This window comes from Felis catus, chromosome B2 (assembly GCF_018350175.1).
Source record: "Felis catus isolate Fca126 chromosome B2, F.catus_Fca126_mat1.0, whole genome shotgun sequence".
Classification (NCBI taxonomy): domain Eukaryota; kingdom Metazoa; phylum Chordata; class Mammalia; order Carnivora; family Felidae; genus Felis; species Felis catus.
The window spans coordinates 62,155,032-62,181,758 of record NC_058372.1 but is presented as its reverse complement, the minus strand read 5'-3'; the positions used below and the strand labels follow the sequence as shown (position 1 = coordinate 62,181,758).

At 35.4% G+C, this 26,727-nt stretch overlaps 1 protein-coding gene and 1 long non-coding RNA gene across 5 annotated transcripts in view; one reads left to right on the top strand and one right to left on the bottom strand.

Annotated features, from left to right (window-relative positions):
- The window catches only part of ADGRB3 (adhesion G protein-coupled receptor B3), a 728,500-nt gene that overhangs the window by 318,295 nt on the left and 383,478 nt on the right, over positions 1-26,727 (bottom strand). The window lies entirely within an intron of this gene.
- Positions 1,694-26,573, top strand: LOC123385422. The gene is made up of 2 exons (XR_006597887.1): positions 1,694-1,772; positions 26,226-26,573. It is a non-coding gene; the product is annotated as an uncharacterized LOC123385422 (long non-coding RNA).

The following is a 26,727-nucleotide window of genomic DNA, read 5'->3' as shown; positions in this document are numbered from 1 at the left end:
GGATTTTGCTACTAAATGTTGAAAGAAAGAGGGTGCTGGGTAACACATAAATTAGTTATGGATGTTACATGCTGGTTTTGAATAACAGCTATAATTATTCTGCTTTCTTTAATTTTTCAAACAATATAGTCTTTGTTGTCCATAAATAACCCAGTTCACATGTCCTAAAAGGTCCAAATCCTCCACTGCAATTAGATGGACAGGTCAGCAAATTGGTAGCACATTCTTTCTTGAGGGTCCTATAAGTTTTATTTAATCTGCAAAATTAAATTCATTTACTACCAAATTCCTTGGCTCTCACTTTGGTTTTCTTGATATTTAGAGGAAATTTATTTCACCTCTTTGCTCTAAAAATTGATGAAAAGAAATGAAGATGTTTCTGACTGTCACCCAATTGGTTTCTGTTATAAGGGAAAATAAACAAGAGATAAATTGTTGAACCCTGAAGTCTAATAATTCCTCTGTTACTATATTCCTTGGATAGAAAACAAAAAACAAATGACCAAAAAGAAGCAGTAACAAATGGAGGAAGCACATTCTTTACCAACTCTATCACTTTATCCTGAATAAGCTCTAGTCTAATGGCATGTCCTTAAATATACAAAAATGATAGAATTAAACGTGCATGCATCTCATATTATGAAATGCACTCATTCTTCAATCAATGGTACACTGGCTATTGAATTATGACTATATAGGTTATATTGTACTTTTGAACACAGTCTAGATTAAACAAATATAAAAATCAATTAGGATCAGCATTTAATTTGTGCAAGAAGTCCTTTAAATTGCAGTCTTGAGCATAGGGAGTACATGAAAACAAACACTTATTCATTGATTTTAGTAGAAATGTAATTCTTAAAGTAAGATGATATTTTCAATAAATGCATTATAAAAAAGGATATGACTTCATAGGCTGATGAGATTCAAATGTTAGTCTTCAAATTATCAGTGTATACACGTTCTTTAAAATACAAAATATTTATAATATTACATCTTTACCTTAAAGCTACCTAGGAAGATGCCTTAGATGACACTGGTTCTTCATGATCCTGACATGATTAACAAGAAAACCCATTTCCATATAGCAAAAATAGTTCAAAGATGACTTTTATTTCCTCCTTCTTTCAGTCCCTGTACCAGACACTTGGACCAATCCAATCCTCAATCTCTTCCCTCCTTCACTGAGTTTGAGTGTCCAAAACCTTTAGGTAAAACTCAGATGCAGTCTTTAGGGAACTGGAAAGCTCAGATGTTAAGTGAATACCAAAGAGGTAGGATTAAAAGTGAATGCTTTAAACTATGCCAAGTTTATACAAATATGTGTCCAGTGCTGACAAAGGAACATAAATGCAAAGCATAAGTGCATAGTCTACACTCTGTTTCTGCAGTAATTGCTGCATTAAAACCAGTCATTGTGGGTGGTTAGATAATAGAGCATCTTTCCTCAAAAACTGAGAAAACGCCTTTCTTACAGAAGATTAAAGTGCTTAGAAGAAACCACAAAGGACACAGTGTCCCTGAACAAATAGGCACATCTCGAATGCTCCAAGAATTATCCTAAATTCACTGTATCGTGTTTTCATTACAACACTAGATTTGATTTCTTATACAATAAAAATAGGTGACTCATCACTGATAAACCTTGCAGCAAAACCAGCTGCACTTTCATTTTCCAATTTTAAAACTTTCATTTTGAGTTTGGATATGCAGCATAAAATTCCTCCTCATGAGAAAGCATAAGGAATCCTTGCAGACTCTAAAAGCACAAGGTCAGTTTTTTTGTTTGTTTTTGTTTTGCTTTTGGTTCATCAAAGCAGGGTGGAGCTTTGAACCTTGTCCCTGAGGAAAATCATGAGGTTTTAGCACTTTGCCCTAATTGAGGTTCTGGAGAATGGCAACTCTGTCATGTAATGTCATGTCAGGTAATGTGAATGGCCCACATACAAAAGCTCGGGTTCCGGAGCCTGGAGCCTGTTTCCGATTCTGTGTCTCCCTCTCTCTCTGCCCCTCCCCCGTTCATGTTCTGTCTCTCTCTGTCCCAAAAATAAATAAACGTTGAAAAAAGAAAAAAAAATTAAAAAAAAAAAGCTTGGGTTAGTTAATATGATGCAGCAGTTGCATCATGGACAAGAATGGAGGCATGTAAAAGGAAAAGACTAGAGAGCCAAAGTACACCGATGAATGCTGGAGGGATGAGAAAATGGGCAAATGAGGGCTAACAGGGAAAAACCATAGTTTTCCAGATGGCTTAAGTCTGGACTCTGAATCTGGCCTGGGATTCAAATCCTAATATTTTAGAGTATAATATCTTGTTTGTTTGTTTGTTTGTTTGTTTGTTTGTTTTTCTGGGCCAGTCGCAGTTTCTCTTTGCTATTTTGTGTAATTATGGAAAGCATACCCTACCACTCCCAAAAGGCTCCTTTTAGAAGATAAATTTCATGTTCATCTTATACATTGTGCAACACTGGGCATTGCCTAACTTCTTTGTGCCTCAATTTTTTCTTCTGTAATATGGGAATAATATTATCCACCTCACTGAGATGCTGGAAGATGAAACTAGTTACTATATGTCAAGAGGTAAGTCAGATGCCTAGAACAGTATGTGGGTAATGCTGTGTAAGTGTTAGCTATTATTTTTTAAAAATTTTAAACATGTATTTATTATTGAGAGACAGAGAAACAGAGCATAAGCATGGGAGGAGCAAAGAGAGAGAGACACACACACAGAATCCAAAGCAGGCTCCAGGCTCCGAGCTGTCATCACAGAGCCCGATGTGGGGCTCGAACTCACGAACCGTGAGATCATGACCTGAGCCGACGTCAGAGGCTTAACTGACCGAGCCACCCAAGTGCCCAAAAGACATTCTTTTTTGATTGTGCTTCAGTGACTTTGGCATGAGATTATGTATTTAAAAGTTTATGTTTGTTATCCAAAGGTAGGGATTGCATTTAACCAAAGGTAGGGATTATACTTAAAATAGAGCTCATCCTTTAGTACTTAAATGTGTCACCTAGGGAGCTAAGGTTCCTTCTTACTCATTCTCTTTCCTTCCTTCCCTCCCTCTCTCCCTCTCCTGCCCGCCTCCTCACTCTCCTCCTCCCTCCTGCTGCTTCTTCTCCTTCTCTCTCTCCCCACCTCTATGTCTCTCTCCTTGTCTCCCTCCATCTCTATCTCTGTCTCCATCCTTCTGTCCCTCTCCCTTTCCTTTTCCAATAGAATCTTCCAGAGGGAAGAGGTTGGGTTCTCTGGTTATTCGGCCACACAAAGTCAGCCAGGTTAAAAATCTCAGTTGGAAAAGAAACTTACTGCATCCTAGGTGACAGATTCAGTATTGCCATTGCAGCCAAGGCCACAGTCTGCAAAGAGAACTTCAAAAGCACTACCCTTATGCAGTGACCTAACTTAGTGCAGCAATTCACATCATATAAGTGAGTAGCAGAAACTCCCAAACAAGGGAACCTTATCATAAACAAAAGTGTAGATGGATACAGAAAAAGAAGTTTAAGAGATGCCTTAAAAGGGATATTGACGTTTCCAAAATATTTAAAGTTTGCATCATTTTTCATGTTGATTCAGAGGGAACAACTTACAAATTGGGTCTTGACTCATCAATATGAGGAAATTGGCTAGTTATCAAAATGGATTTGCTTGTGGAAAACAACACTCAGTATTACTAGATAGTCACTCCACAGTTTTGATATCCCATACGAAAAATATGGCAGGGAAGGAAGTATGCACTGCATCAGGTGTTAGAAAGCAACAATTAGTTTTGTTTGTGTACCTAATGCAAGCACAGAGGGGCTGAGCAAAGCCTACATGTAGTGTTATCTGTTGGCATTTAGCAGCTTAAAAAGTCATGGTTTTTATATTTATATAGAAATGCTGAGTGCTTTATAAAATACTGAAGGCATTTGGGAGGGAAAGGAAGGACAGCTGACATGTATTCAATAGTTGCCATGACCTTGGCATTTGTTAGACATCCCTTAATCTATTCAACAAGTATGTATCAAATATCTTCTCTGTGCTAGGCACTGTTCTTAGCACAGCACTTAGGCAAGTGCTTTACACGTGGTATCTTATTTAATAGTTAAAACAACCCTTATTTAATATTTAAAGCAACCCTAGGAGGTGTCATTATTATCAGTATCCTCATTGTTATTATCCCTACATTCATTTACAAATGAGGAAGTAGACTCTGTTAAAGTGGTAACATTGTGATTCAATTCTCAGTTTGCCTACTCAGAAGTATATGATTTTGCACTGTGAGGTGCAGTTTGATTTTACCTAACAAATCAGCAGCAAATTTACTTTGTCTTACTGTAATATTTTTGCACTAAATATAAAAGACAGACATAATAATTCAATGAGAGGAAATGAAGCTATTCTCACGTGTCCAGCAAGAGATCAAAACTAGATACTACTGAAGAATGGTGATTATCAAAAGGGCAAATTTGTCCAGCATATCTTTACGTTCTAACATCTCCATGAAAAATCACATTCCTGTGAGTGGTTTACAGGAAACAGACAATCAAACGGCCAGTTTTGGTTGTTTTTCTCATTACCCTGTCTCCCCCATTTACTCTGTCTCTTTTCCCAAAATGCCAAGATTGGAATGCTGAGAGCCCAAGAGAAAGAACAGGTTTGCTAGAAAGTGGCGTGCAGCCATGACTTCCCAGGAAATGGAACCACTAGGCAGGGGCATCTGAAAGGACCCAGTGCTCTGACAGCACCTATCAGTTCTATCCCGCCATCACCACTAGAGTGAAGCATCCCCAAGTCCCAGGACCAGCACACAGAGATTTAGATGAGAAATACTCTTCTCTTTAGGAATTTACAGATTTTTCTTTTTAAGAGAAAAAGTAGGATCCTCTGATTTTTTTAAAAAATAGACAAACTAGACGGGCAGTCAAAAAAGGACCTATATGGCATATTGAGCATACTGTTTTCAACTTGTTACTTTTTAATGACTTACTATGTATAATGAAACTTTAAATACTTAACCATTTTGCATATTCCTTTCCAGCATCAAAATTAAAAAGAAAACTTGCAAATTACTTGTGAATCATTAGCTTCAGACTCTGTTTTTTATCCATTGGCTGCTTTGTATCCAAGCCTGGGAGACTCTGCACAGCAGGGCACATTCTTATTCCTGCTCACAGTACTTTTGCCAGATTTTAGTGCTCTCCATGGAGGACTCCCGTGGCTTGCTCTCAGGTCACCCCTACTTCCCTAACATGTAATCATGCCTATGCACATGGTACATCCATAGCCTACATGTGACTCTCATTAAAGCTAAATCGTCTCAACCAGGAATTGGCAAATTATAGCCCACAGGCCAAATCTGTCCTATTAGCTATTTTTTGCATGGTTTGCAAGCTAAAAATGGTTTTCACATTTTTAAATAATTGAAAAAATTCAAAATAATAATAATATTTCTTGGCATGTGAAAATTATATGAAATTCAAATTTCAGTGTCCACAAATGAAGTCTTGGAATACAGCCACAGCCATTCATGTACTTACAGTCCAGGGTTGCTTCCATGCAACAATGGCAGGGTTGAATAGCTGCACTGAACACTGTATGGTCCACAATCCTAAAATATTTACTGTTTGGCCCTTTGCGGAAAAAGTATGCCTACATCTGTTCTGGACATATGCTGAAGAGCTATTTTTAAATATTACAATTTACCTTTAAAGAGAAACACATTCTAAAAAACACATGAGTTTCTGTACTTATTCTGTTATCTATTACATGTTCTTCCCACCTTTTATTTCAGTACTACACTGAATATAGTGGGGGATATTTGAGCTGATTCCACCATTTTTCTTTTAGTTTTCAAAAAGAGTATGAATGAGTGTTTTACAGTCTTGCAGAAACAGTCATTTAAAAAAATGTTCATCTTCTCTACACAAGTAGTTCATGATTTTACTCCTAACACGAATGAAAAATAAAATGTGATATGGTTAATCATTCTCGTATGTATACCTGAATAGTAAAAACAAATCAATATAGAAAATTTTTTAGGAAAGAAGTTTTCCCTCTTCTCCCAACCAGTTAAATTAAGAACAGAATTCCTTCAGAAGAAGGATCATCAGATGATAATCAACTCAGTATTGAGACAAAGAGAGAGAGAGAGAGAGAGAGAGAGAGAAATATTTTGTACATGCAACATTATTAACTTCTTTCTCTTTATATACACACATATGCATGTGTGTGTATAATAAGAAAGTTTTGACATTTAAGGGACTTTCAGTATTACTAGTGAAGAATTAGCCAAGGACCTACTAGGAATTAGGCACCAATGCAGGCAGCAAACAACTAAAGCCAACAATTCAAGGACTTCCCAAGATAGTGACTCATCCATTCCCAGAAAAGTAATAGCAACAGACAGTGCTAAGAGGTGAAAAGGGAAAAGAGATCATTGTAGACCGAGAAATTCATTCTGGAAATTCATTCATCCAACAAATCTCTATTGAGCCCTGAGAATATTCTAAGCACTATTTTGATACTGAGTATTTAGCAAGTGAACAAGAGACACAAAGTCTTTGCTTTTAAAGAGCTCACAGTGGGGAATACATGCAATTAGTAAGGGAACAAACAATTCAGATGATGCTAGATTGAGAGAGGTGGCATAAAAGAAATAAAGGATGAGATGGAACTCACTTGGCTAAAGAAAGCTTCGTTGAAGAGGTACAGTCTGGGCTGTGGTTTGACAGTTAAGTATGGCAAAGGGAAGAGGAAACTGCCTATGCTCTGCGAATCTAGAGCCTGAAAAAGGTGTGTAATGTTTCATACATATCAGAACAGTAGCATCTGGGTAGGAGGAATGACATGAGGCTTTAAAGGCATGAAGCAAGGAAACTTAATATGTCCTAGAGATATAATAACATTTCTAATAGGACAGAAAGGTTTAGGCAGAGAAATAGGAGAAAAAGCAAAATAAGATATTGTAGGCCAAGGGATCTAGAGCATGATCAAATTTAGAATTTGAAGGTATAATTAGATGACTTCTAATTAGAAATAATAATTGACAATGTGGACATGGATAAGTCCTCCTAAAGAGAGAATATAATGAGCAGATTCATTTATTCAGCAAATATTAATTGAGCACCTATTACATGCCAGGCACAGTTATGGGCACTGAAAATAAACCAGTGAACAAAAAAGTCAAAGTCTTTGCCCTCAAGGGACTGGCATGATATCTGGGATTGGTGTGTGTGGGGGGGGGGGTGGATAAAGACAAGGAACAAATATAACTAGCCAGAATGTCAGTAATGATAAATGATATGATAGATAATGAGTGAGGTTGAGAAGGTTTACTAAATAAGGAAAACTTCTTTGGTAAGCTGGCATTTTTGCCAACATCCACAAGAAGTGAAATGGTGAGTTATGCAGATATTAAGAAGATAACAGGAAAAAAAAGCTGAGAAATGTAGTTTAGGAAAGGCTCACTTTAGGGGGTAAAGAGAAATAAACATAGAAAGACATCAAAAATTATGGGGTGCCTGGGTGGCTCAGTCAGTTAAGCGCCCTATTATTGATTCCCGCTCAAGTCATGATCTTCTGGTTGAGATATCAAGCCCCTCATCAGGCTCAGTATAGAGCATGGAGCCTGCTGGGGATTCTCTCTCTCCCCCTCTCTCTGCCCCTCCCTTAACCCTTTCAAAATAAATACATAAAGTTAAAAAAAAGACACCAAAAATCAGTGGAGAGAGAGAAGAAAATTGCAATCATGAACTAACTTAAGAATGGAGAGATGCATTTTAATAAGGAGAAAATGGCTTTATGAGGGGTCAAAGGTTTTATAAAGATTATGGAGAAGAGCCATTGGTTTGGTTTTAAAACAAAATGGAAACAATACTGTAAGATTAGTTTCAGGACATGACCTATTGTAGAGGTTGGTAAACTTTTTTTATAAAAGGCTCAACAGTAATATTGTCAGCTTTGTGGGCCATTAGGCAATTACCCAATTCTGCTGGTATTATATGAAAGCAGCCATACACAATTCATAAATGAATGGTCATGCAAGAAAACATGATGTTTAATCATGTTTAATTGTCTTCTGTGATCAGTATTGTATTTTTTTTAATTCAACAAATGTTTATCGGGCAGAACTCTTGATTTCCTACCACCAAACCACTGTCTTCCCCAGTGTCACTCACCTTAATAGAAGGTGCCACCATTTATTCAAATGTTTAAACCAAAAACCTAAAGGTCATCTTTACTTATGGTTTTCCTTTGCCTCCTATGACATCCATTAACACATGCTCTCAGTATTATTTCTAGAGCTAGATCATGTCTTAAAACCCTACCCTTGCCTCCATCTTCATTCCAATACCCTCTAGAAACCACCAGAATCTCTAACCCAAATGAATTCAAGAGTTGCCTAACTGGCCTTCTTGGTTCTGTTCTTTTCCCCTGAATTTATTCTCTCAGAAACCAGAGTTATCTTTTAAAAAATATAAATCAGATCATGTTGTTCCCTTTCTTGAAATAATTCAATGGCTTGCCAGTGTTTTTGGAATAAAATCTAAATCTTATACAATGGCCTACAAGGCCCTGCATGGGTTGGCTTCTCTCTCTGCAGTCACATTATACATGGCTGCTTGTTTACTGACCCAGATCAAGTGGTACAGGTCTTTTCTTTTCCACCACAGGGCTTTTCCTTTCTAACGAGAACATTATTTTCTATTCTTATCCTTGAGTCTCTGCTAACTTGGTCTGTTTTAACTGCCCTAGCTAAAGAAATTCACCACCACCCCTTCCTTGCCATTGCTCTCTATTATATCATCCTGTTTATTTTCTGTATGGCCCTGCTCACAGTTAAAAATTGTCTAGATCATGTAGACTTGTTTATTGTCTGTTTTTTTATATTAGATTATAAGCTCAAAAAGAAAAGGTATTTTCTCTATTTATCATTGTATGAAAGGATCCTAACATACAGTAGGTCTGACACAAGTCCTCACATATTTTTTTATTTTTAATGAATTTAATTTTATTTTTAATGAATAAGGTCTACCAAAGACTCAATACAAGGAAATAGGGTACAATGTGATCACTTTGTGCCCTGGAGACAAAAAAAAAAAGATCTAGTTTTCCAATTACTTGGAATTGGAAATCTTTGGCATGATATTTAATTGCTCTTCAGTTTGACCATCTGTAAAAATCAATAGCCTTTCATGAGGATTAGTTGAAGGCAGTTGGTTCATTCCCTGTACATAGTAAGACACAATATATGCCAATTCCCTTTTATCCTTTATCTCAACCATTCTCTGCCTTGGGTAAAATATGGTAGAAGATCCAAAATTAAGAAAAGACAAAATCCTGACACAGAAAGAATTTACAAGGGAGACAAGAGATTACAATAAGACATTTATTTCACATAAATATCTTAAATATGAGCCAAATAGGTAATAAGAATGTTTCCTCTGAACTCCAAACCTGTCTACTGAACTACTCAATTCACTGTCTTCAGGAATCTTAAATGTAGCATATCTGAAGCTTAACTCTTGATTTCTACTCAGCCAGCATATAAATATGCTTTCAGTATGTAGCCTTCCCCATATCTATAAAGGGGACCTCCATCCCACCCTTTCCCCAAGACAGAAAATGGGAAGTTATCCTTGACGTGTTCATATTTTCATCCCCAGAATCTCCTTCATCATTGTGCTTGCTGTTTCTCTTCCAAAACACATCTTAAAGTTGTCTTTTCATCTCAACTATCTCTACTTTGACTGCTACACAATAATCCATCAAGTCTTTAAATTAAAAAAGTCACTATATTCATTGCTCATTCTTGTGCCACTTTACACACTGCAGTGAGAGTATTTCTGAAGCAGAGTTGAATCATTTTACTCCCCAGGGAGTTCCCATTACACTTGTATAAAATACAAAATCTCTTCAGGGTCTCCATGACCTGGTATTTGACTTTCTCTTCAATGTTATTGCATGACTTGTCCCATTTACAACTACTGTCCAATCACAGTTGCATTCTTTCATTTCATACCAACCCCTCCCTTGGTTAATTGTTATTCAACATCAAGTCTTGGCTGAATGCCAAGAAGAACTTTCTAGCACTGAGCAACTACTACCCCCATATCTAAGTTGGAAATCTTAGTTAGTCTCTATTCATATCATTTACCACAACTTAAATACATCTATGAATTTATTTATTTATCTATATGCATTTTGGTTTTAAAAGTTTTTCTTTTCCATTTTTCCTTATATAATAATATAAATTATATCTTCATTCATCTAATAAGATTAAAAAAATAAACTTATTTATTTATTTTGAGAGACAGAGAGAGCAGGGAGGGACAGAGAAAGAGGGAGAGAGAATCTCAAGCAGGCTCTGCACTGCCAGCACAGAGCCTGATGAGGGGCTCAAACTCCTAAACCATGAGATCATGACCTGAGCTGAATGAAGAGTCAGATGCTTAACTGACTGAGCCATCCAGATGCCCCATTTATCTAATAAGTTTTATATTTAAAAACCTAATATCTCTGACTTCACTCATATGAGGACTTTAAGAGACCAAATAGATGAACATAAGGGAAGAGAAACAAACATAATATAAAAACAGGGAGGGGGACAAAACAGAAGAGACTCATAAATATGGAGAACAAACAGAGGGTTACTGGAGGGGTTGTGGGAGGGGGGATGGGCTAAATGGGTAAGCGGCACTAAGGAGTCCACTTCTGAAATCACTGTTGCACTATATGCTAACTAATTTGGATATAAATTTAAAAAAATACAATTAAAAAAAACTTAATATCTTCCCTACTAGAATGTAACCTCCATAAGGACAAAAACCAGATATATTTGGCTCATCTTTTTGTGCCCAGAGGATAACTGGTATTTGGCAGGCAGTTAATAACTATTGATTTGATATAATGAAAGAAGAAATGAAGAACAAAAGACTAATTTTAACTGGGGAGGGGGTACTGGGCAAGGTTTAGCACATGACTCTAAAATAATATAAGAACAAAGAGGTGATTTCAAGTTGTTTGTAGAATTTTGGCCACTTCATCTTACCAAAAGGAAACCATGAGCCTTATGCCTTTTTCAAAATAAGAACTGAGGTTAGACATGTGTGCCTAACCAAATTTAATTTTTTGAAGAAAAAGGAGGAACAAATAGCAGTAACAAGAGACCATCTACTGAGCAGTTAAGTGCCAGCAATAGTGTGTTACCTCACTTGGCCCCTTGACACACTCTGAACTAAGTACAGTCAATCCCATTTTGCAGACTAGTTTTGGATCATTATGTTGCAAAAATGTTCTTTAGTCCTAATGGCATGATAGTAAAGATTCATGATTTCACAATCTAAACTAAACAAACTAAAGAATGACTGGTGGAAAAAAGGTCTTACATGAGCTCTATATTTGTAAACATCATTTCTTTCCTGTAAGTTCAGAAAACATTTTTGGTCTTTGGATCTTAAAACCAAAAAACAAAAAAACAAAACAAAAAATCCCTAAACAATAATTTACACCTCCTCTCCATACACATGCATGCACAAACACATAAAAATACACACTCTGGGATTAAACTGAGTGCTCTATTTCACTATAACTTACATGTAGTTTAAAAAGGCATACCAGTTACAATTTTCTTTCATCTATGTGGTTGAAACTATACTACACAATATATTTACTTTTAAGAAATTTAAAAAGTAAATAATTGTATTCCATATTTCTAATATGCTATGATATTTTTGAAATATTATGGATTTTTAGAATAATTTTAAAGACATTAGAGGTTACCTTAATTAGTAAGAATATTATTATATTTTAGAAAAAAATTTAAAAAGGAAGGAGTTAGGCAAAGTTAATTAATTGGGCAAAGAGTTTGGGGAAAGTAAAAGGAGACTATCTAGAAAAAAGAGAGGTAATGATTAATGCTACCAAATAACAAAGACAGATTCTTCAAAAAGAGGAAAGTTCATATTCCAAAAAGTAATAAAGTAGACCAAGTGGGTGTTGAAGTTAATTATTAAAACATTTTGTAGTGGCAAAGAAAATTTTTTAGCATCTTTGTCTAAATTAATATCCTTCTATATTCCTACTGCATTTTAGAGCCCTATTTCAATGTATCAGGCTTTGATTTCAGAATATATATATGGATATATACCAATTATCCAATATAAACTATTCCCTTATGAATTATTTAGTCCCTACAACTATAACATTCTATTTTGTAGTTATTAGCTAAACCTTAAATAAAATATTATCCTGTATATAGTTATATATTCTTTAAAGCTTGCTACTATTGGGTACTCAATTTAGTTTAACTTCTATTAAAAAGCATCTTCATACTTTGATCTAACTTAAAGCAAAGCAAAACAAAACAAAACAAAACAAAACAAACAACAACACTACTTTTCCCCTAAGCCCAGAGTATAAATTTTAATAGTGTCTAAAACAACTGCATATCAGATTTGAACACTGACAAATATTTTAGAATATACACACACAACCACACCCACTCACACCTGCTCTCTCAAATTCACATGTCACAAACCAAATCAGAAGATCATATTGAAGAAAACACATTGAACTAGCCACATAAGTAGTTCTATTTCTAAAGTTAAAACTCTTCATATGAAATATTTAAGTAGGTAAGAAAAGCAGAAAAATAGTTTTGACTGTTCAGAAGCCAGTATTCTAATGACAAAGAGAATAATTCACTTATAAATTCAGAGTATATAATTCTGCTACAGAATTATTTGACGCATCGATAGGGATAATTGATGCAGTTTTGTAGACTACAGGTGATGTATTACATGTTAAGGAGAAGACATTATAAAAGTAAAGCAGAAAAGATTCCTGTGTGTTAACTGGATCTGACTAATGACTAATAAGAACAAGGAAGAGAAGAGTAGCTTCTTAAGAAAGAGAAGTGCAAATACTATTGAAATGTTTGTTGGGTCTTTAGAATCATCACACTACAAAGACAATTGGGTAAGAAACTCATTTTAAAATAGGCAAAGCACAAATATATTTTTAGGTTTAATTATATTATCTGCCTAGAAGTCTGGGATCCTGGTCTGCTTTGTGAAATACTAGTGAGATTAGAAAAAATGAACAGAAACACAGGGTATTAAATGTAGGTAAGAACTTCAGCAGTTCCCTAGAGGGACAGTCTGTGGCTACTGGAGGTGGAGGGACATGCCCACACACCCAGTAAGGTGCAGAGCCCATATTTCGCCCTGTATTTGTTCACTACCAACTACCAAGGGCCTAGTACATGCCAGGTGCTAAATATATGTTATGTTTAATATTTACAATAACACTTTAGGGAAGATATTATTATCTACACTTTAGAAAGGAGCCTACTGAGGGATTCAGAGATGAAATAACTTGCAGAAGATCCGATTGTTGTGGTTTAGTCAAGGTTTGCCGCCAAATCTAGCTCCAAAGCCAGTATATTTTCCTAGATACAAAATTGGATCCCTGTTAGCATTGACATCAAGTCACCAGTGTTTAATATAAGTCATATTTTTCAGGTGTCAGATTCAGATGAGAACTTAAATAAGTTTACTCTTTAGCAAAAGAAGCAATGGAGAAGGGGAATAATTTAGCACAGAATTCCTGGTATAACCAAATAAAATAAGACTTTTGAAAAAGTGAAACCATAAGAGTAGAAAAAAATAAAACTTGTTAAAAGGGAATTGGTGCCTCTTTTCTCTTCACTAGTTATTGTTACAGAGGCAGACTACTATTGCCATAGAGAAAAGCAGTTATTGCCATAGTGACAGTTAAAATGGAATTGTTTTTTGTACTCACACAAATTCGCAGCCACATCCTTCTAATTCAGTTGAATAGCAAAACCAGAAAGAAGGCATCAGTATGCTAATTTTAGCAATATCAAATCCTTATTGCATAAAGCAATGGAGACTAGAGGTATTATAACATTCAAGTTTTGATTTTAGTTGGCTTTAAATTTTATGTTTCTATTCTGGCCTGTAAGTGCCTACCAGATTCTGAAGGAATTAACTTCTAACAGAAGAATGCAGTCACACTGCGAAGATTTATCATCCCAACATGTTTTACATACAGCATTCTCCAGGGAGCTAGGGAGCCATGTGGCCCTTGTGTTAATCCCATCTCTAAAAGCCTTTCCCTAGTTGGAGTTTTTTTCTGGGTCTCTTGAACTGAGGCAAGGCACTGATTCCTTTACACAAAACTCCTCTTCATAGCTTCCCTAGGATACAGAATCCACAAACAACTTCTTTGCAAAAACTCATGTTCTTTATAGGGAATAATTAAAGAAAACTCAAACCCAAAATGTTTGTGGTTAGGTTTATGTGTCAACCTGTGAGAAACCCATGAATTCTCAATCTATATTCTCACCAGAAGTCTTAAATTTTGAAATTGTGTATCTCCATTCAGGACAGCTTTCACAAACCATGGCCAATAATATACCAAGATTTATCATAAAAGTATGTATCTTCACCATCTGTGTTACGTGTATTTCATCCTTGAGGCTTTGAACTCTTTCTCATAAGTATACATAGGTAGGGAGGAGTCAATATTTCATCTCCTTTTCCTATTCATCTACCAGTACTGCTGAGAAGTACTGTGCATTCTATGTTGTATATTTCCATCTGAAATTCATGTGACCTTATTAGTTTTCCTCAGATCATGAGGATTTTCCCAGTAAATATAAAATCCAAAAGAAATGATATGCCTTAGAGCCAAAGAGTTGGTCTTTATCTAGACATTCTCACTAGACAGTTACTGAAAGAATGGAGACTGAATGAGTAACAGGTTCAAAAAATTTTCACTGGCTTAGAAATGTCATAAAAGATTCATTTAAGGTATAATCATATATCCTTTAAAAATGTGTAATTAGCCAGAAAACAATTTTTAAATTCCTAATAAAGTAGATATATATGAAAAATATCACTACAAAAGATAATAAAGGTCAGGAGTCGTTTTACCTTGACATAAAAATACAGAATACATGAGTAAGATTTCCCCAGAGTCATATCAAAACTACAGTGAAGTTCTTTATATAAAGAAGTAGGTTAGAGTGTGGTTGGCTGAGCAAGATAATGAAACGAATCTTTAACTTTCAATTACAAAGATGCAAAGGGATAAAAATGCACTGACTCTGAATGGAAAGCACTGATGTAGGAAAAATTGTGTGGGTGCCCTTAGCATTGTGGCAGCAAGGTTGTTAGGAGTAAATAGTACCATGAATATTTGTGAAAGCATTAATTTGGGAAGTGCTATATAATTAATGCAAGGGATACCTTACCAAATATTTTTTTTGGAAAGCCTGAGGAATAAAAGGAGATAAAACAAAGACATTTTTGTACATATTGTACTCAAATGGTACTTCTGTAAAGAGTTCCTTAGAATAACAGCCACTGTCTGATACTAGGGAATTTTAATTAGAATATATATTCAAGTAATATATATGTAAGAAAGTAAGAAAAAAGGCTTTCTAAAGTAACAACATGTAAACCCTATTCTTTCTCAACTGTATTTAAACTGGGATAAGAAGCAAAAGCTGATAAAGATCTGGAGACGAAATGAGAAATTCACAGCAGAGCAGTAGTTAGAACGAGGCTTAGGAGCTGGCATAATACAGGAATAATGGGGAGAAAGTTTAGGGCATCTGGGTTACTGGAAATGAAAAATAATGGCTATTAACAATGCTTTCTAAGTTCAAGATTTTTAAGGACAATAATCATTATTTAATGACTACATCAATAATTGTGTCCTTAAGTAGGCTGTATAAAACAGATTAGATAAGCCTAAAATATTATGTAAAGATATTCACTCCAGTTATGTTCTAAAAGAACACAGGCCTACTGATAACGTGCAACACCATGATATGATGTCTATTTTTTATGTCACAGTCCAGGGTTGTAACCAAGGTACTAGTACTACTGAAAATAACATTTTTTTAAGTTGTAGAGACAAAGGTGCTTTTCAGAGACATTTCTACCTGGATACTTTATTTTTTATTAAAAAACACTTTTACTAATAAAAAGAAAAAAAAAACAAACCTTAAACAATACTTTATGTAGAATGGAGCTGACAAGTTTATGGCTGGACTTGGTTGACCCCTAAACATTCTTCCATTCTTGAGCTTCCATGACTTTATAGAGAGAAGAAACACAAAAATGATAGGGAGAGTAGAATTTATTTCATTTGATAACTGGCAGCTCAATCTGAGTTATAGCTTTAAAAAGACACTTTAAGGAACAATTTCATTCTAGCTTCTGTCCAGGGACTCAAGGGGTGGTATGAGGACAGAAGACTGATAGCTTCACAGGGTAAAATTTCTTAAACTCCAGGAGCAAGGATATGTGTCGGACTCAAAAACAAGAATATATAAAACATAAACAGTGTTGTGACTATAGTTAACAATAGTGTATTATATATTTGAAAGTTGCTAAAAGTAGATCCTAAAAGTTCTCATTCCAAGAAAAAATTTGTAACTAAATGTGCTGATAAATATTAACTAGACTTATTGTGTTATCATCTCATAACATATACAATTATCAAATCACTAGTGTGTACACTGAAGTTAATACAATGTTATATGTCAATTACATCCTAATAAAAATTTTAAAAAGAATAAGAAGAGAAAAAATAAATAAACCAAGACAAGCTTAAATGTCTCTAAACTTTGGAGACATTTAAATGGTTGCCAGAGTAGGTTTTGACTTTTCTTTATAGGATACAGATTTAAACATAAATCTGTTTTATTTTTGTAGTTGAGTTCTTGGAAATGTAGTGGAGACATTTTCTTGAACCCTCTCCTCCTTTCACATCCTGTTTCTAACCATTAGTACATTCTGTAAGATCAGGCTTTAAAATACCTCCAGCATCTGATCTCTTGTCACTATTTCCACTAGCATCCAGTCTAAGCCACTGAGCTCTCTCATCTGGCCCACTGCAATAAATGCCCAATAAAAGCCTCTTTATATCCAGGCCTACCCTACTATGGTCTGTTAGTCTGTTTTATTATTATTATTATTATTATTATTATTATTATTATTTTGAGAGAGAGAGAGAGAGAGAGAGAGAGAAAGAGGGACAGAGAGAGAGAGAGGAAGAGAGAGAATCCCTAGCAGGCTCTGCACTGTCAGCACAGAACTCAACACAAGGATTGATTCCATGAACCTTGAGATCATGACCTGGGCTGAAATCAAGAGTCAGATGCTCGACTGACTAAGCTACTCAGGCACCCCTGGTCTGTGTGTTTCCACTCCATAGTTAGAATGATCAGGTCATGTTTCTGTCCACATCTTTCAATGGTTTTTCATCTCATTAAGACCTATATTCATATGCCTTCCACAAGCTGGCTCTCCACTCCTTTCCTGACTTCATTTCCTCTCCCGTACCCCACTCAGCCACTCCACCACCAGCTCCTTTAATGCCTCTAACATATCGGGCACATGGATACATGAATACCTTGTACTTGTTCTGCTTGAAATGTTTTGACCCCACATATCACCGTGTTTCATGCTCTCAAGGCATTCAGGTCTGTATTCAAATATCGCTACTTTGATTAGAGGTCTTCTCTGAGCATCCTGTCTAAAATTACTCTTCTCTTCATGCTCTATCCCTTTAACATAATGGATTACTGTATTTCTTTTCATATCACTTATAACCACTGGGCATGTTAGATGGTACTTGTCTGACATCTGTCTCTGCTATAAAACATAAGTTTCATGAGAGCAAGAGTGTTGTCTGATTTGTTCCCTGAGAAATTCTCAGAACATAGAACAGAACATGGCATGTATTGGTTGAATAGATGTCTAAGACCCCTTAAGCCAAATAAATCTGTGAATCATTAGCAGTCTATTATAATGACACTAGGATGCACCTAAAATAGAGTTCTCAGTTGGGTGGAAAGGAGCCCTTAAGCAGTATGTCCCGCTTGATACTAGAGGAGTCTGATATGGGCTGTCTCAATAACCTCCCCAGCGCTTCCATTCCCAGCCATTCGGAATAAACAGATCATACGAAATACTCTCAGATAATTTCTATTAAATGAGAAGTAATCAAAGAACACACAGTGCTGCATATCATTCCAAGTCATAGTTCAAAACAGTGTTTGAACTATTTATTTTCTCAAGGGAGCCAGTATGCTAGTACCATTTTAAAAAGAAAAGACAAAAAGAGGTGAAAAAAAAAGCCAAGTATTTTTAGTTTTTCCTTTGTGATCTACATAAAGACACACTACTTGCTTCACGTGTCTAGCAAGAAAGAGCGATAAAAAGCCAGAAAGAAGGCGAGGTAGAATCTGACGCTTTCAGACTCAAGTCTAGCAGACTGAACCAACATTAGGTGCTACAGATAACAAGCAAAAAAAGATGGTGAATTGTGTGCTCCTCAGGCTTGGTGTCAACTGACTACAAATGTCTGATTTTTAAAGAAAGAAAGTTAAACAAGCGATGGAGATGTATGAACCACAAACCCAAGCAGTAATGGCAAGAAAAATAAGGCTAGAAATGGGAAGCCACTTTATTTTGTAATTCATCGTCAGACTGAAGGTTGGTTTTTCAACTGAATATAAGATATTCTACCAAAGAAATGATTAAATTTACCAGTGAGTGTAAGAAATAACATAGATGTGATGTTGATGAGACAGCATTGCGGAGAGAAAAGAGATGTCACAATTGTATTATGCCACTCTTCAGATTGAATTTGGATTCAATTTCAGAAAATATCAAGTATGAATGTTCATTCTGAAAAGCCCAGTATTTCATGTTTCTAAACCAAGAATAGACAGTGATATTTAGCTTGGCAAAGAAAAATGTCTTAACTTTAATGTTTTCAAGACACTGGCCTTACTGGATTACTGGGAAAGAACTGAAACTATACTCTCCAGACTCCTATCTCTTAGGGTTTGTATATAGGGGCAACTTTTGAAATTCCTTACAGCTAATAATTAGAACATTCTTTATTTTGAAATATTATTAGCCTAAAAATACTCCCTTTTTATCTAATACTGTCAACTTTGAATAGTTCCTAAGGAACAGTTGTGAGACAGTAGTTAGTGGGTGTCTCAACATTCATCTATGCCAAGTAAATCCTTGGAGATAATTGTATCAAAATGCCAAGGTTGTAATCCATTGAAAGCAGCTAAAGAGTTCAGAAATTTAGAGCCTGTTCATTGTGCCTGCACTTTTCCTGGAAAACTTTTAAGTTATATCATCAGCGATCACATGAGATTTTTCTTAACTCTTAATACTCTGATCTTGATTGCAATTGATACTAACTGGAGTTCATTTTGAAATATTCTCTCTTCTATTAATTACAGGTCACTGATCTTATTCTGCCCTATCTGGGATTCTTTGTACCTACTACCTCTGACTATTCTTACTCTGACACCTGCTATGATTATGCTTTTTTTCCTCAGCATTTATTTTTGTTCTATAACTTACATCAACCTTCTAGTATAACATCTAAATTTTATTTGAACACAAAATATATTTCTTAATCTGATTTACTACTGTAAATAATTGGTTTTTTTCAGGTAATAATTGATCCTAGAGGGCACTCCATAGCCATATACAGGGAACTTTAACTGATATATAATTGACATAAAACATTGTAGTAGCTTCAGGTGTACATAATTATTTGATATCTCGTAATAAATTTTTCAGTATCCACATGTAACTACATGTAAACACATGTAGTTATAAGTTTTTTGTTTTTAATAAAGGCATCACCTTATATCTTTCCTTTCTTACTACTGTCTTGATAGTTGAAAGAAAGTTTTATCGCTTCAGCTGTTACTTTTATGCAGTTTATTTTCACACGCATACCATAAATTTGACTTCTCTACTAAAGCCCAAGGCCACATTTCATTTTTTCACTTGAGGGTTACACCTGAATCTATACATTAATATGTGAAAGACACTCAAATATATGTTGGATAAATATAATCTCAATTACTCCTTTCTTTCTGACACCTTACGGTATGAAATATTATCATTTGTACCTCAGAGTCTCAATTCATAACCATGATTTGGTTTCTATTCTCACTACCACTAACTCAAGTCTTCATTATCTCTTGCATGGATTGTAAAAGGCATTCCAATTTTCATCTTTAAAGTTTTTCTCAGTCAAAAAATAATCCTATTTCTGCTCTAACATAATGTCTTACCAAGCACAGTTCTCATCAGTTCAAGCTTTGGTTAGCTCCCTGTTGTCTTTAGAATTTAGAACTATCCTACACCATGTCTCCGCATGCTTCTCCAATTTTATTTCATTTTTCTTTACTTCCATGCATATGTGTTTTTATCAACATAAACCACTTATCTGCTAAGTACAATCTCAACTCTGACAACTCTATACTATTTTTGCTAAAAGACTGTTCTGGAATGGAAGCATCTCCTTCCACTCACTCTTTTCATGTTGAACTCTCAACAATCCAGTCATTCTTCAAAATCTACACTAAATGCTTCCTTCTCTGAGTTTTCTAGATCCTTAAAAGAGAACAACATCTCTTATAAGGGATCTCTGTGTATTTGTTTTGTATGACGCATGCCAAAGTGTATTTTATTTATTTATGTAATTCTTTTATGTCCACAATGAGGCTACAGTCCCTTTGTAGGCCAGAAGATTAGTAATTTATAAACAGGAAAGGTTTTGCTTATACTAAGAGGTAATTTTCTTTTGATTTTAACGAATAGAATCAGTGGGCTAGCACTATGTAACACATCACTAATCTTCCTTGAATTCAATTTGATGAGTACAATTCAAGTTCTTTCTTTTTTAATTTTTCTAAATGCTTATTTATTTTTGAGAAAGAGAGAGAGAGAGAGAGAGAGAGAGAGAGAGAGAGAGAGAGAGAGAATGAATGAGCGGGCAAGGGGCAGAGAGAGACAAAGACACAGAATCCAAAGCAGGCTCCAGGCTCTGAGCTGTCAGCACAGAGCCCGACGAGCTGCTTGAACTCATGAACTGCAAGATCATGACCTGAGCTGAAGTCGGATGCTTAACCAACTGAGCCACCCCAGGTGCCCCTATACAATTCAAGTTCTAAGTCCAAAACTAAAACAATTAGCTTCTAAAGAATAGTTTATTCTTACCAATACATAAAGTAAATATAAATGCTACCTGAAGTTATTGTGGAAAATTGATGGCTAAAAGCATAATAATAGTAATAATAATAATAATAATAATAATAAACCTATAAAACATTTTGCTAAAGGTTTAGACAAGTTTTCAGAACGATGGAAATCCATGCACGTGCCCCATGGCTCTAATTATGTGAGATCATGAACTAAGCTGAAATCAAGAGTCAGATTCTAACCTACTGAGCCACCCAGGTGCCCCATATCTCATACATTCTATTCTGCCTTTGGAACAGCAAACAGCTAGCCCTCAAATAATGTACTTTTCGCCCCTTTCAGTGCTTTACCTTCTTTGTTTTATGTTACTGCCTCCAAAAAATCTAAATATTTCTGAATCATGAGTCTGATTGCTATCCTTTGATTCTATTTTATACTCTAACAAACATAAAAATGGTAAAAGAATGAACAGTTTCAAGAAAAAGTGGTTAGCAAGGCACAGAGGAGATGAAGGTTGAAATATGGGAGGAGATTTAATTTGGCGATTGGGAGTTTCCAGAAAGCTTTTCTGAAAAGAAGTTTCAGGGAAGTGATAAGGGAAACACTGAGCTGCAAAGGATTGAAGAGAAAATATTTACAGAGGAAAAACAAAAAGTATGTTTAAACAACTCTTCAAAGAACATTTTTGTTGAAGAAAACTAACTTTAACTCCTATTGGATAATATTAAGATATAGTCCCTCTGATCTAATTGACAACAATCATATTTTAAAAAATACATAGACGGGGCGCCTGGGTGGCGCAGTCGGTTAAGCGTCCGACTTCAGCCAGGTCACGATCTCGCGGTCCGTGAGTTCGAGCCCCGCATCAGGCTCTGGGCGGATGGCTAGGAGCCTGGAGCCTGTTTCCGATTCTGTGTCTCCCTCTCTCTCTGCCCCTCCCCCGTTCATGCTCTGTCTCTCTCTGTCCCAAAAATAAAAAAAAATAAATAAAAATAAATTAAAAAAAAACGTTGGAAAAAAATAAAAAATACATAGACAACTTGTCTTTTACTGAAACAAAAACCTACACCTATACAGCATATTTAGACCATTTAGAATACAGTTTTGCAACAAAAGACCTATTGCTAATTGGAATATCTGTGCACCATATCGATTTTTCATATTTATTCATTCAGATATTCATTATATAATTATATAAGCTACTAGTAAGTGTTCATTAACTTTCACTTATTATAATTATCATGTCTATTTTGAATGTCACATTCATATGTGAATATGACAAATAAATATTCTATTTAAGCTCAATTATTTTATATTAGCTTGTTTAACATCTTTGTTCATAGAATATATTTTTCAAGCTTTGTATTAAACTTTTAAGATGATAAGTCTTTTGATAAACTGATCAAAGCTATGGGCCTGCTCCCTCCAAAAATAAACATGCATGCATTTATACCAAAATGTTCATGGATTTTTACCATATAATAGCATTTCATTTATCAACAACTGATATAGATAGGGACATTTTTCAGGAAAAAGAAACTTCAAAATTTTTCATTAGAACTAATTTTGAAGAAAATCTTTCCAAGAAATGTCACCCATTTTCTTTCTATCTTAACCAGATTATAGGCACTTTTATCTTGATGAATAAAGGCCATGATTTTAGACATAAATTATTACACTAAGTTTTCAAACTAATGTTCTCAAAGGGGAGGAAAGAGTTTGTTCCTATATGACAGGTTCCATACTCTGCTATATTCTTTCAGTACAGCTTTGTCTTTATTATTTCAGCCTTTCAGCTTTTATATTTACTACGTATGTGCCTCTAATAGCACTGTCTCTGCTTCCAGTTCATTTTACCTAACCTGAGAACCAGAAAACAGAATTCTGAAACTATATTCAAAGTTTAAATACAATAGGCTATCAGCAAGGTTCTGAGACACTCTTATTACACTGTATGGTCTTTATGATATTTATTTTTGGCTTTTCAACTCTGTCTCTCTTCAGGAATATATCTATAGCCCAGAAAAGTGAGGTGGCTATGTATGTGGGCTTTATGGAAAAAAAAAATAATAATCTCTTTAAAAGATATGATGATCTCTTATGGTTCTTTAAGTAGTCCTAATCCAACATACCCTGAAGAAAATGGCCCTAAGGAATAAGCAACCTTTCTTAGTTACCTATTCTCTATTTATTACTCACAAGCTGTGGGTACATGTGCGTTTATATGTGCACACACAAGAGCGTGTATGTGCATTGAATGTGTGTGTACGTGTGTGTATGCTCAGTATAATGAGCTGCATGTTGGGTAATTAATATTTGGACTTAGGATGTAAGACAAATGAATGACAACTCATACATTTCACACTTTGCTACTGTAAATTATTCTCTATGTGTGTCCTTCTCCAAATCATTGGATATATAAGACAAAACAGTGTCATCATATTTTATATATATTAGCATCAAATTGGATAACATGAAGAACATGTAGAATAAGTAACTATTATCTATATTATCCAATTTGATACTTGTGGATTGTGATGGTTCATTTTATGTATTAATATCACTGGGCTAACGGATGCCCAGATAACTGGCAGAACATTATTTCAGGATGTATCTATGAGGGTATTACTGGAAGAGATTAGCATTTGAATCAGTAGACTGAGTAAAGAAGATCTGCCTCACCAATGCAGGCAGGCATCATGTGATCCACTGAGAGCTGAATAGAACAAAAAAGGCAAAGGATGAATGCTCTTTCCTTGAGGAGAGGCATCCATCTTCTCCTGCCCTGGCACATTGGTGCTCCTGGTTCTTGGACTTTCAGGTTTGGACTGGAACTACCTAATCAGCTTTCCTGGCCTCCAGCTTTCAGACAACAGGTGGCGGGTCTTCTCAGCCTCCATAATTGTATAAGCCAATATCCCCAAAATAAATCTCTCTCTGTATACCTACTTGTATCTTAGGGGCTCTGTTTTTCTGGAGAACCTGACTAATATATGCATACACTTTGGAAAAATTCCAAAATATTATTGAGAATAACCTTCTAGTCATCAAACTACAATAAGACAGTCTCTGGGCTAGTATTGGGAGGAAATCAATAATAAATAAGATCTCTTTTAGCTAGTATAATAATGTTATACAGAATATAACCTTTTTAAAAAAATGTAATTAATTCCACATAAATGACCAGAAGGCCAAATCATACTGTTCTTATACAAGATTAAAGACAGTACAGGACAATACTGGCTTTATTTGCAGTACTTAATTTCTTTGGGTTACTATGCTTAAGACACTTCTTAAAGTTTAGTGATGGTAAAGGAAGTAGCCAAACCTATATAACAGAATCTTAATGCAAAAAATAATACACAAAGTTTTCAAATATGTAATTTTGGTAAGTCAAAAGACAGGTAAAGAGTAATAAGTGTTAGGGGCGCCTAGGTGGCTCAGTCGGCTAGGCGTCTGGCTTCGGGTCATGACCTGAGGGTCATGATCTAGCGGTTCCTGAGTTTGAGGCCCGTGTCGGGCTCTGTGCTGACAGTTCAGAGCCTAGAGCCTGCTTTGAATTCTGTGTCTCCCTCTCTCTCTGCCCCTCCCCTGCTCATGCTCTGTCTCTCCCTCTCTCTCAAAGATGGATAAACATTAAAAAAATTTTTAAAAAGAGTAATAAGTGTTCATAAATCATTTAATCTCCATAGTCAATTATACTAGTACTATAAAAAATTTCATTCTGTTATTCAGTGTCCTTTAAGTCTGAATCTAAGTTTACTAGACTCTGAGATTGGCATTGCTTCTAGTATAGGTTTTTCCAAACTGAACAAATGCCATGTATCAATCTGATACTTTTAACGAGCAATGCCTTTAAGAATTAGATGTTAACATTTACAAAAAAAGAATTAAAGAAACAATACCTCTGTGTGTTTTCCGCTTAGTTTTTCTTGCAAATGACTTTGAGAATGGGCTAATTTGCCAGAGCAGATTTCATGGGTCCCCCTTGCCACAGAAGTCAGGAATCTCTTTGGAGAATGGCTCCACCTTGAATGACCAGCATCTCCAGAATCTCTCTAGTTCTTCCTTCTATGTGCCCAAAAACCCAGAACCCGATACACTATCCCTTTTCCTACAGGGTTGATCTTTCCTCTCTTTGTTCAGCCGCTTTTGGAATAGACGTTTAATTTGGACTTTTTCCGATTTCTGAATTTATCCTACAACAAACATACTATTTTTGGTCCCTTTTTCTTCTCATCACTCATTGCTTAGAGCAAGGGACAGTTCACTCCATTTCTGAGCCAGAACAAGCTGCTAAACCCCTACTCAGATGATAAATCTGGGCCCTCAAACTGACTCAGAAAGCGTATTAAGACATAATCTAACCGTAAGGCCTTACACTGCATGAAGATGGTATATGGGCATGGAAATGGCTCCTTTAAGGAATTGCATAGGCCTTCCTCAACTAAATAATATTACCAGTAATTAGCTATTATCCACTACAATTTGAGGTTATCCTGATGGAAAATATCTTAGGATCATACAAGTCCCTATAGGGCTAAAGTACCTTCAGAAGAAATCACGTGTAAAGTAAACCAGCAAAATCCTTATTCATATATATATATATATATATATATATATATATATATATGAATGATACATATATCTTATATACATGTGTGTGTTTGTGTGACCTGTACTAGTTGTACTCCCCTAGTTAATCCCTCTACCAAGTTAGATATCTTCCTGATCCAGAAACTAAAAATTAAATATACCATGAATAAGAATCTGAGGTAAGATATGTTTATTTAAACACATAATTATCTACATCTCAGTGGTCTTTATGTGAAGACTACTAAAGCATGACAAATGACAGAAAGTCTGAATCACAGCAATATTATGAGAGGAAGCTTTAAAGAAATGATAAAACTGTAAACCTATATCAACTCAATGTGTACAATATTTAAGAATACTGTTTCTTTGCTCTTGCCGTTTTTTGTTTGTTTGTTTGTTTTTTCACTATAGAGAGTAATCTGCCATTTGGTTAACATAACTGCTGTTGGCTCAAAGTAATTGTTACACCATGAAAGTGTGTGCAGGTTTTGCTTCTCTGTGTAATTCTTCCCTATTAGAGACAATTTAAAAGCAACTAAAGGAAGAAATATGTCTTCATTTCTCTGGCATCACAGAATCCACTACAGAGGGACCTGAGATCCACTGTGTCCTAGAAGTTACTCAGAAAAACTGCAGCAGCACCAACAGCACCATAACCTTGATCCTTACAGGTATTCCACAACCCATGCTGATTCACTACTTCATTGGGACAGCTAGCTAAAAAGTAACTTGGCATCCTCATCAACAACGTATGAAGATTACGAAGACTCACTTTTTTTAACAAAACACACAATATGTATTATGTATTTTCAACATTAGGTTGGATAGCAATGAATATTTGGCAAATGGAAGAAAAGGACACATAATCTCCTTTATGTATACATATACAGATAAACACAAGGTAAACGCTATATAGGAACCCATGCAAATGTGTGTCCGTCTGTGTATAATGTATATGCGGTTGGGTCTATCTAAAAATCATACACCAAGTGTCCATAACACATTACCTACATATACCTGAAGATATGAGCAATGGATATTACACTTAGAAATGTATGGCTCAGATACTTGCAATTT